At 41.0% G+C, this 12825-nt stretch overlaps 1 protein-coding gene across 2 annotated transcripts in view; it reads left to right on the top strand.

The window, feature by feature from the left end:
* The window catches only part of LOC119661353 (potassium voltage-gated channel subfamily H member 2), a 766305-nt gene that overhangs the window by 62964 nt on the left and 690516 nt on the right, over window positions 1-12825 (top strand). The window lies entirely within an intron of this gene.

Here is a 12825-nt window from a genome sequence, read left to right as displayed (position 1 = left end):
AGTACTCAACCCATCGCTCTAATATGCCCATTCTGTCGGAAATCAGATTTCCCTCTTTGTCTCGGCAGGATGAGCATCGAGGTGTATAAGGCTTCATCCCGCTGACTTGTTGATAAAACTTCCGCGCCTGGTGCGGTTGGTCCCTGTACTTTTCTAATTCACAGACTTGTTGGTTCTCCCAGCTTTCCTTTTTCCGTCTGTGAAGTCGCTTCTTCGCTCGACAGAGTTCGTGATAAGTCTCTGCGCGTGCCCGCGTTCTTTGAGAATGCAACATTACTCGGTATGCGGCATTCCGTTCCGTTGCTAGCTTACATTTATCGTCAAACCAGCCGTCCCGACTTTTTTTGCGGCTGGGGCTAAGTATGTTTGTGTCAGTATCAATGACAACGTTCTTCAGATGATTGTGAAGATCATTTGTTGATGCTTCATCTCCAGGTCCTCTGTTGACTGTAGGTATTGCGGCATCCATTTCCTTCTTATAGGTGTCGCAGAGGGTTGTGTTGTGGATGGCTTCAGTGTTCACTCTCACCTGATTGTCAGAGGGGATTCGAGGTGGTATTGTTATTCGAGCTCGGAGCACCATGCCAACGAGATGGTGATCCGAGTCTATATTGGCCCCCATATGTTCTGACATTCATCAAGGCTGAGAGGTGGCGTCGTTCGATCAACACGTGGTCAATTTGGTTGAAAGTGGTCCCGTCTGGAGAGGCCCACGTATGTTTGTGGACCGCTTTCCGCGCAAACCAGGTACTTCCAACAACCATTTCGTGTGACCCTGCTAATTGAATAGTCCGCAGTCCGTTATCATTTGTTTTTTCGTGTAAGCTATGGGAGCCAACGTATCGCCTGAATACGGGCTCCTTCCCTACTTGACTGTTAAAATCCCCAAGTATGATTTTGATATCATATCTGGGACAGGCTTCGAGGGTTCGTTCTACTGCTTCGTAGAAGGTATCCTTCTCCGACTCTGCAGTCTCCTCTGTAGGGGCGTGAACGTTTATGAGGCTTATATTTCTAAACTTGCCTCGCAAGCCCAGAGTGTATAGCCGTTCGCTTATGTTTTCAAAGCCGATAACAGCAGGTTCCATTTTTTGGCTGACTAAGAAACCTACTCCGAGCACATGGTTTACTAGATGACCGCTATAATATATCGTCCATCGCATCTCTTGCAACTCTGTTATATCAGCCCTATATTGGGACAGGGTATCGGCTAGCTGCTTATCGGCTTCATCTCTGTACAGGGAGCGCACGTTCCATGAGAAAATGCGGAAATCGTTGTTCCTTTGTCGTTGCCGGGTCCGTCGTTTTAAAATCCGTCCTATCCGAGGCTCCTGTTGTAGCTTTGTAACAAGTTGTTTTCCGTGTAGGGTTGTCAGCCCTACCCAACCCCCAACCTGGAGGACCAGATGGTACAATTTGTCCCGTTTTTAGTCGCGGGAGACTCGCCTTCATCCTTCTCCGTCTGCAGCTTTTCGTCAAGAAAGAGCTCCCAGCGGTCACGACGTGGAGGTGGAGATAGGGTTTGGTAGTAGAGCTGTTGGTGTTGGTTCGGCAGGCATTTCCCAGGTTTTATGCTCCATCGTGGGTACCAATCCACGTTTCGCCCCGGGACCTATACTACCCTTTGACCACCAAAAGTTTGTGACATCAAAATGGCATACCACAGGGCTACTTGGGATCTACTTGGGAGGTACCGACTGCTACCTACTTACTTACCATGCCCCTTTATTATAAGCTGTTTATATTTTCCCAGCCTCAACCACTTTTCCTGTACGAAAATTTCGTCAGCAGATTATCGGAAATCCTAACCGTAGCCACTTTAACCTTCCTATGCTTTCTTGCCCTACTATGCCTGGTTCTCCTTGCCTCCCCCATAATTCCTCCAACCTTTCCTTTTCTTTATCCACTTTCCTGAATGCCTGTGCCGCTCTCCAATTTAAACTTCCCAGATATTATTTAATTCGCGCTCTTAAACTTTTCCTCCAACTGTCCTGCATATTGCTTTTCTTATCTTTCGTTGTTCCTGACCCTCAACAGCTTGCTATGGAGATTGAAGGTCAGATCACCCGACTCTACTCTTACTTAGTCTGATTCACCAGTGAAGCCTACAAAAAACTTCGTCAAGAACTTATTGCTTGGAAGAAGTTCTCGAACCCATGCTGTCTTCGTTTTTTTTGTAAACTCTGCGTTCTTCGATCAAACCTATAATATTTAAGTCTTGAAAGAAATATCTGACCAGTAGTCTCACTAAAGCGGGAAAACCTCACACATGTCCAGCTATCTCTGGCTCTTTAGCTAACTCCTTCCAAATATCTTGTGATTTACTCTACCACTACTTTTCCGCAGTCTATAATCTCTCCGCTCGCTCATCTTCTCTCTTATTACGCAATCTACCCCGCCTTTCCTGCTGTTTCCCTTCTTACCTCTTTCCTTCTCGAGTACTTCCTGGGTAACATTCATGCCAATCTTTGTCCTGGTCACGACGATCTTCCTTAACTCTTTTGATTAAAACTGGTCAGTCCAGAAGAGAAACATTTTCTTAACGTGTGGGAAGAGGCGCTTATCATTTCCATACACGCATTATTGGTAAGAATTATTGTCCTTATACGCTCTTCGCCTATTATTCCAAAATCTTGGAGGTATGAGTGTATGTTGGCGACTGGTTGTCCGTTTACTTTTCCCTCCTCATAGTGGAAGAGCAACACAGACTTGATCAACTTTGTGACTAAACATCTAAATTCAGGCAACAGGCTATCTATCCTGAATTTTCAAAATTCTTCAGCACTGTATATTACAAGATAGTTTTGTCCAAACTTACCGTTTTCAAAGTTCCAGAAAGCTTCTTTCTTATCTTTCCCACCGATCCTTCCGCGTTTCTTTTAATGACTGCGCATCACATCTTATTTCGTTTCCCCTCTGGCGTCCCACACGGCTCTATTCTGGACTCCTTATTATTTTTACCCTTTATCAACGACCTTGTCTCCCCCCTTACTTCTTCTGTTTGTCCTATGTCGACGACCGTAAGCTCTCTTTCGCTTTATCGGTGGTTACGGATTGTATGTCTCTTCTTCTAAACTTAGACACTGTGGTTTTCTGATGCTCTAGTAGTTTGTTCCTAAAAGTGAGAAAGTCCTCTCTAAATGTTACTAGCTCAAATCCTCACTCACTTCCTTTCTCCACTCTCTTCTCATATCAGAACTACAATCAAGATTTACCGCAGTGTCGTCCGTCCTGTCGTTCTCTATGATTCTAAGTGTTGCCGACTATAAAAGACAATGAGCGGCGTCTTGCGGTAATGGAGACGAAGATGTTGCGTTGGACTAGTGGTATGACACGTTTTGATCACATCCGAAATGAGGATCTTCGCGATCGTTATGGAGTTACACCGATCGTGAAAAATCTGCGAGAGAGGCGTCTTCGATGGTATGGTCACGTAATTCTCGCCAACGAGAATTCACTTGCCACAATTGGGCTGAACATCAAAGTTGGTGGTAAACGACCAAAAGGCTGTTCGAAACAACGGCTTGATACGTTGGATGGGGATTTAACCTCGAGACTGCATCTAGATTAGGGTATTTGATAGGGTCAAATGGCGAGGCCGATTACGACGAGCCGACCTCGCTTGTGAACGGGACAAAGGCTGAAGAAAAAGAAGAAGACTATAGACTATAGACTATCTGTATTATACTTTATGTACCCTAGCTCCGATTACTAGAATTTCTCAAGTTGCTATCATTCCGAACTAGTTTTATCAACGTTTGAATAACAAAGTCTTATGGTAGAGTCTTAATCAAGACAACAAGGACTTAAAACACGAAATATCGATTCGAAATACTAGAAGCTGGGCGCTTTGGGTATAAAGATTTTGTGTTCATCTTGTTTGAGAAATTACCTATGCACGTTTTTCCACTAGTACATAGCTAAAAATTCAAAACATTTTTTGGTATATGTATTTCCAAACTTAAACTCCGTCGTTCAAATGATTTATACACGTCCTACGACGTACGATACATTCACATGAAATACGCAATTTCTATAGATTTGTTAATAATAGTTGGATTCATTTCTAATTTTCTAAAATTGTATGTTATTATATATTACCTATAATGGTAAATTTTGTACATCTGAAATGAACTTAAAGAGGGTTATTCGCTAAATTTTCAAAATATATTAATACGCTGTTATAAACTTTATTTGAGCAAAAATGAGATGTATTTTGTTGCCTAGATTTCATATAGATGCACCATTGTGAACTTTTTTAGACCTGATAGTGAGACCTGTTACACACTTATACTTACAAAGTATAAGCCCTTTCATTTGACACCCCTTATGACTATATTTTGTAAAAAAAAATTAAACTCCCCTTTCGCATGTACGTAGGGCCTTTTTAAGGTTTTGTGTGAAACAAAACCTTATTAGAATCGATTCGATGTCTGTCTGTCCGTCTGTCTGTCTGTCTGTCCGTCTGTCTGTCTGTCTGATTGTCTGTCTGTCTGTCACACCCGATTTATTCGGAAACGGCTGGACCGATTGTCACGAAAATTGATAAGAGTATGTGATCTGCCGTTCCCTTTACATGCAGCAACTGACGTCATTTTGTGTTAAGTTTAAGGGGGCTCCCCATACAGGTGAAAGGAGGGTGCAAAATTTTTTTTCACAGAATGTAGCCATGTGGGGTATCAAATAAAAGGTCTCAACTAGTACTTTTCGAAACTGGTTCAATATTTTATATTGGGTGAAGTGAGGGCTCAAAATACGACCATCAAAAAGTGTAACAGGTCTCGTTCTCAGAATCTATCCAACCGAAAAATCTGAAAAAAATCACAGCGGTGCATCTCTATGAAATCTAGGCCTCAAAATACATCCGGTTCCGATATCTGCAGAAATAAATTTAATAATTTCAGAAATTTACCCGGCACCCTCCTTATGTTCATCGCAGAAGTACAAAATTTAGAATAGTTGTAATAAAGAACATGGTGCACAATTCGGTCAAGTTTGAAGAATTATTATTAACAAAGTTATAGGGGGTGAAACTTTACAATTTTTTGTGAATTTCGTGCACTCTACAACCTGCATGACGTCATCATCACGTATCAATTCGTCAATACCACAACGAAGTTAGTTCGTATGAATTGGGTGGAAAAGGATTATTTTGTTTTAGTTTTTTAGTCATTTGTATATGAATATCAATTATTCCAGCGAGACATGTGTGTATATAGGTGTAGTATATGCGTGCTAATGGACTTTGCGGGTAGTGCCTAATTCAGATAGATATAAGAAGTAAATCGGAAATATGGGTACGATCAATTTATATATGTGTACAGTATTCGAAAATAGGCAGTTTGTTTGTTTAGGGTGAGCGTAACATCTACGGTAATATGTACGTATGTCTCGTAGTTTGGAAAAATATGAAGGAGTATTTTGGATTTGTAGCTATATACGGATAGAAAAATGTGCGTTGAAATTTCGTAGATAAGATGAACACAAAACCTTTATACCCGAAGCGCGAGCTTCCGGTATTCCGACTTGTTTGTTTTTGTTTCCCACAAAAGCTTAAAAATCAAGCTTACATCGTTAAACGGGAGCAAAAAGATAGCTAAGTGCGTTTTATGCTACGCTTTATATGGGTTTCGTTTAAAAATTCGTTAAAAAAATTGTTTTTTATTTTTTGGTAATATTCTTATGAATTGTCACATCAGATACCCTAATAAAGAAAACTTAATAAGATCTTTTAAAGTCGGTCGAGAGAATCCTGAGAATAAAACCTAAATCCGAGAAAAACATGTTTAAACTCTTTTCTATATTTATTTAGGTAATATCTTTTAGTAAATTAAGTGTTAACATTGCCAATTGGTCAATCTCCTACCCCTGAAATATATAATACAAAAGTACTCCTGAGTTCATATAATCCTGCTTTTTTTTGCTGCCCAACTTATTTGGACTTCTCTTAGTTTTTTTGTACCCTATTTTCGTAGGATTCAAAGCCAATCGGGCAGTCTATTTTGTCTAGACTTATCCGTCCTCCATTGAACCCAGGCCAGTGCAATAAGCACAACAAGTTCAACGACTTTGTTACTCGCAAACGTTAGTTTGAGAATGATTACCAAGAGCGTTTTATTACAACATTCGTTCTTATTTGGAGTGAGTGTTCATTTCCAAACAACTTTCAAGTAAATTATCGTCGGTGAAATTGTCAAAAACTGGCATAATCCTGACTTGCACTTTGAAAAACATATTTTACAATTTTCATTTTTCGCTTCACAACGAACTAATATGCTTTTCTATTCTGTCCTTCGTGAAGCGTTGGCAGACTTCACGAGACAAGAAGGGGAAGGGTTGATTTTCCTTGGCCCTGGGGAATTCCGGACAAGACGGAGGTTATCTGGTACCATGGGAACCGGGATAGCCCTCTGAGAGCATATGCTCCAGGAGAATTCCTGGAGGATGTGCTCTCGGCCCGGTTATTTGCGGTTGACCCCCTAGTGGGAGTTTCATTGTGGTTGTGGTTATGCCTACATCGCGGGCAGAGCTCCTCGGAGCTCAAGCGTGGAGTTGCGCTGTACAACTCGGGTGCCGTACCCCTTAGTTGCGGCAGAGGTGTTAGATAGGCCTTGCATCCACTGGTATGAATGCTGAGCCTGCACTCAGTATAAACCAGCACCACTGTGCTAGTCATGGCGAGGCTCTGATTGTGGTCCCAAAATCAATCCGAGGACCGTGGGATTATGCCTACCCGGCAGGTACTCACGTTAAACCCCTAAGACTTTCATACAGTCTCAATCATATCAGTCCTTGTAAAGAATATAAAAGGGTACTAAGTGGCTTTATCGAAGCAACGATTGTGATGGAACTTCAAATTCATATTGTGCAAAGGAAAGGAGGGTTTACATAATGACCATGTTGCTGAAAGCACCATATGCCTGGAATAATAAAATAAACTCATATCTTGAATTCTCACTGAGAATTTGCACTTTCAAACCGCTTTAAAAGTCAACTTAGAATAGGTGATTGTCCAGAAGTAGATGGTAGATTATACTAAACGAAGTAGTGTCTCTACGGTCTTCAAATTAGCAGCGTGGCGAAGAAAAACGAAGGATTTTGCTCTGAAATGAATATAAGCTCTTCATGGATTTCTTAAGGGTTGTGATAGGGCCACTCAAAAGCCACATGTCCCCGCGGATCACGTGGACTAAACTCCTGTTGAAAACTATTTAGGGATTTTTCCTCCAGCAAAGATACCGTGGCTGTTATCAGTGTCCCGGGAAGTGGATAGTAACCATAGGAATCAGAGCTGGCAATAGCATGGCAGTATGATATGCAAACTTAATAAGGTCTTCTAACTAGTGGTAAAGACAAGGTCTAGTATATTTGCTTAGTTGTCTGAAGCATGCATTGCAGAGAATATCTTCCCTGTATTAAGGGAGTTGCGTATAACGATAGTTTTGGGTTGTTAATAGCCTAGAACCCTTGGAGATTGGCAATTTCGTTTCCGTAAATCGATATTACTTTCGAAACCATAAAATTGGCTACTGGCTTTGTTGAAAATAAGTGGATTTGAGAAATGCATCAATACAAATCCACGACAGTGATGATGAAGTCAAAGAACATTACATAGCATTGGTTGCGGTGACAAAACACCATAAGGGGCAAAAAACGTAAACAATACTCATAATCGCAAAGCACCATGAAATACGTTTTGTTTTCGCTAGCGTTTTGAATTACATCATCACTTTTATGCCGACCTATATGCTGGGCCGTTAAAATTTAACGATATGGAGTATATTAGCATGTAGACTTCTCCGTATACTACTACGCATAACGAAGTAACTAACGATAAAGGGATAATAGAAGCGGCCACATAATTTTCACCCCGGGTCTGGATTTTCTCCCCATGGCCATGGGGATTCGGACTTGTTCAAACCTTCGAAGGGTCTGATCGGCAGCTCTGCCTCTAACGAGACCACTTGCTGTACCGTCTTTTACAACACACGCAATGCAGATATTTTTAACGTGCTCACGGATCCCGAAACCTAGTTTCATCCCCCGATTGCAAGACTTGACCTTTTAAACTTTTCTTCTTTCAATAGTTTTAACTATAGGTTAGGGTTCTTACTCCCACATCCTTTTGAGGACAATAAATCATAGAAATTTACTGCCCTTTAATAAACAAATAAATATAAAAAAACTCCTGTTTTTGAATAACCTGCATAGACGAAATTCGTAACTCGTCGTAACTTTTGATCTAGAACCCAACAAACAGAGTTCTGTAAATACAAATCTAGTGAAGCACTTTGGACTTTTTTAAAACATTGTTTTTTGTCATAATCAAAAAGTGCCATCCACTCCTCATACGTCACCCACTCCTCACCTATCCATAGATGCCAATATCATCCCTTTATTTCAAGAATAAAATTTTCCTTAATAACTTGCGACATTGTATCAAATTCATATTTTTAGTTAAAAACCTTGTTATGTAAACATCCAGCTGCTCCAGACATTAATATCCCAAATTGCAACTAAAGCACTTTTAGCATCTGCATTTATTTATCTTAATCGCATCCGCTTAAATTTAATCAATACGTCTATCTCCATTCTCTCATCCTCCGTCAAGATATTCGAGCGGATCACAAAAGTCATTATCGGCGAGCATTGTGAGTCCAATTATTCACTCCCACAATTCCAATTCGCCAGCTGACAAGTCCAACTGCATGAACATCTCTCTTCTCTTTATTCCAGTCCGGCTGGCATCCCTCAGGGATCAGTCCTCTCCGCTACCCAATACGCAGATGACCTTATCCTCTACAACTCTACCAGAAATATCCCAGCCGGTGAAGCCTGTCAGAATTTCCATTTGAACGAGCTCTACCGATATTTCACCCGTTGGGAGACCATCGTATTCTGCGGTAACGCTAAGATGACACCGAAAATAAGGAGCGACATATCAACTCGATCCCTGAAGATCCACAATGACACAATCCCAACCGTGAAGGAAGTCACCTACCTTGGGATGACAATGAATTCCCGCCTATCCTACCTCCCAAATATCCGTCCCCTCCTCATTTTCGGCTTTATCTTCTGGTCCGGTCCCCTCACTAAATCGAACGACTCCGTCTCATGGAGCGCAGAATCCTACGCCACTGTTCCAACATCTACAAAAACGAAGACCGCTCCAAATACATCTCCAACCAGATCCTCTACGACTCCTGTCAAACGCCCCGTATCGACGCCGTCCTAGCCCGTAATGCCCTCAAATTCCTCGACAAATGCCTATCCCATCCAAATCCACTTATCTCCCAGGCCACTCAGATCAAGATCGTCGAAGAATATCCTCTACGAAATCATCTGTTCCCTCAAATCCTCCTATATCTCCAGAACCGAAAACTCCTTTTCGACCCCGACGGTAGAGTAATCGGCAGCGGCAGCTTCTGAGAAAAGTTACGAGTATAACAATGAAATTTGTTTCGTAAAGAGCATTATTGCATGATAGGCATTATGGAGATAATTTACTACAACGCTCGCGTCAATATCGCCATTGGAAACAGATTCAGGGGTCATTAACCAGGCCATCGCATACCCGGATTGGTTATCGTTTTGTAAAAACATGATAATTCCAAACCCCCTTTTGACGGGAAACCCGTAGAGTTCAGAATCCTTGCACTTAATGTACCACATTGGTATAAATTGAACACTCTATTCGCGTGTATCCGCATTATGTAGTCACTAATAGATACTTTTATGTCATATATTGGAAGCTACTTTACTACGGGTTCTCTGTTATCAAGTGTTTTGACTCAGTATTCACTCTACTGTCATGCAATTTTTATGTCATTGCTAAGGCCGTTACTGGCCGTTACCTTGAATTTTAATTGACCTCACACATATTGTTTGAAAGTAATTTTCGTCACAGTATATACTTTGATGTCATGCAAGGATGTTTGATGACGACACTTGCAAGTACAATTGTGTCGGAGCCTGTCGGAACAGGCAGGATACGTGTTACAAGTTTCGATACAGCTATCGTTTTTAAAGTTTTGTTTGAATCTGTTCCTCCACACATTGTGCCTCCAATACTCAAAAATAATGTGGTCCATTGTTTCCTGCACGCCACACTTTAGACAATAGTCGTTGTTGATTTCGCCAAGTAAGGAAAGCTTGTATTTTAATCGGCAGTTCCCGAAAGATTACCGCGAAATTTTTGCCTTTTTAATTTTATTCTGCACCACCCATAGTACATCGTCAGCTGCAAAGGATCAAACCATGGTACTTCTGCTGATTAGGGCTGTTTTTGCTGCTTAGTGCGCCATCTCGTTCCACATAATTTCACTTTTAGCTGGGCACCACAATACTTCTATTTCGTCGAGGTTAGAAATCGCTATAGCGTCAATTATTTCCTAGACAATGGGATCTTTGATATCTCGTTTTTCCAGAAGAGTGCAGTGTGGTTATTGCTATCTTCTTTTCATTTGCGTGGCCATCTTTATCCTATTCAGTTCAGCAAAGAGGACCGTCATTGCTTCCATCCTGTAGCCAGCTTTGACACGAGCGTGGTCAGAGACTACCGCGACATCTGGAGGCCACAGCCAATGTTGCTGCGTCAGTTCCATATAGGGCGAAACTTCTGTTCCTGAGTTTGGTTTTTTCATTTTGGATTTTAACTACCTCCCCATTTCTTCCATGCCCACGCCAGACCAGCAGGTTTCCCACTCTTTTTTCCTCCTCATAGATCTTGAAGCTATTAAAGGATTGCTGGAAATTCTTATAATTTAGCGATTGACCATTTTTAGACATGGGATTGCCTATGACCAAACTATGGGAGGAGGGAGCAGATCTTTCGAGCCTTATCAGCTTTATTGAGGCTAAGTGCGCCTTTTCGAACTTAAGGTGGGGAGGGGGGGTTCGTCAAATCATGGGCCACATGAAGCGGTGAACACTAAGTTAAACCTAAGCATATTTTCAACTGAGACGCTACAATCGTGGCTATTCTGTTGTGTAGGTATTTGGGCATAAACTGCATGGAGGTAGCTGCATAATCAAGCACTGGTCTCACAATGGACCTAAACAGTTTTACGGCTGTCTCAGATCTTAATCACCATGAGAAACCTGTAGCAAAGTTTACTACCCTCAAAACCTGTTTCGTCGTTATTATTGCATTGTTGATCTGATCTTTCAGGGTGTGCTGTTGTCCTGCCCAAAAATATTATCGCCTGTTTTAGAGGGAACTGATGTACCAAAATTTTACATGGTTTGCCATTATTTCTCCTAAAAGCAATGATGCTAGACTTGTTTCTGTTGGGGGAGTTTCAGGGTGTTTTATTTGTTCACGAAAAGGTCAACCTGTTTCTGTAATAGCCTATCCATACCTGATCATCTCCTGTACTCATAGCATGGATAGTAAAGCCGTCTGAGTATTGGTAGATGTCAGTTGAGTCGTTCAGTTTGGACTCAAGCGAGATTATGTACAGATTGAGAAGTACTGGACTTAAGACACTTTTCATCCAGCTTCAGACCTCTGTATTCTGGGAAGCGCAGGTTCCAAGCGTAAATGTCAGATGGCACGTTTTTCTCTCTCATAGTTTCGGCAAGAAGGAGTAGGTTTCATTTTTTGGACGTTTTGTTGATGTCAAGAGACACTGCTTTGACGACTCTGTCCTCACTGTTGGCAACAGATATTTTCAGAAACAGGTCGATTAAATGCGTCGTGGTCGACTTATATTTTCTGTACCCGCAGCAATGCTCCGCAAACACGTTTTTTGGTTCTAGGAAGAAGGAAAGTCCTTCCTTGACCATACCGTTAAGAATTTTAGCGAAAGTGCTTATTAGGGAGACAGGTCTGAAGAACATAGTGTTGTTCACAGCAATGTGGGTTTCGGGTATTGGAATAATCTTGACTGTCCTCCATTCTTCTAATAGTTGGAGGGCCCTTCAAACTTCATTAAGTGCGCTCAGAATGTGTAATTTGGTTTCTTCATTCAGCCAGTTTATACAAGAGTAAAGTATCTTATCATTCCCTGGAGCGGACTGTCCCCTGTGCTTAGCAAGAACTTAAATATAAATATAAATTCGAAATTACAATGATGTCGGATTTAAGATTTAGTGTTTGTGCAATCAGTATATCATGTTTAGTGTTAAAATAAAGTTTTCTAAAGGTTATTCCATTTCGACAGGTTCATCCTTACAATTAACTATGCTTTGTTGCAAGATCATTCCAATCATAGTTTTCCATGAATAGCACGTCGGTAGAGTTGTTCAACTTTTCTGTCAAAACTCTGATGTCCTGTATCTGGTCGAGAATTCCAAGATATTCGTGGCTCTCATACAGTTTGTGAAATACCAGCATTATATTATGCAATAGTTTCTGATACTAAGATACTATAAAGCAGAGGTGATGTTCAAACACTGAACCATTGTTTGTATTCGCAGTTATCTGCATTGACGTTCTTTTAAAGGATTCATCTTTGTAAATCTTCTGCTTTAGTGGTAAAAGGTTCCCATTCCATCGAAATGCATTGTGACAAAATAACAAACTTTTATGTTCAAAATCAGTGCGATCCATCCTGATTATGACCTAGATCTGGATGTGCAAAGTTTTTTTTAACTTATAACTTTCTTTCGGTTAATACAACTTTCGAATAATAGAAAAAAAATCCTCTTAATTAAAACACATCAATTCAAAAAAAATACGTGAGTTCCCTACGCAACCGTGCTATAAATAAAAACTTTACGCATTGTCTGCGGGACTTATTAACCGGGAACAAAACGAGACTTTCTCTATAAAACACGGTTGAGGATTCAGAATTTTTTTTTATATTTTCGCACAGTGCGAAT

Source organism: Hermetia illucens, chromosome 1 (genome assembly GCF_905115235.1).
Source record: "Hermetia illucens chromosome 1, iHerIll2.2.curated.20191125, whole genome shotgun sequence".
NCBI classification, from domain to species: Eukaryota; Metazoa; Arthropoda; class Insecta; order Diptera; family Stratiomyidae; genus Hermetia; species Hermetia illucens.
The sequence above is the reverse complement of the archived record's forward strand: the minus strand, read 5'-3'. Positions and strand labels throughout refer to the sequence as shown.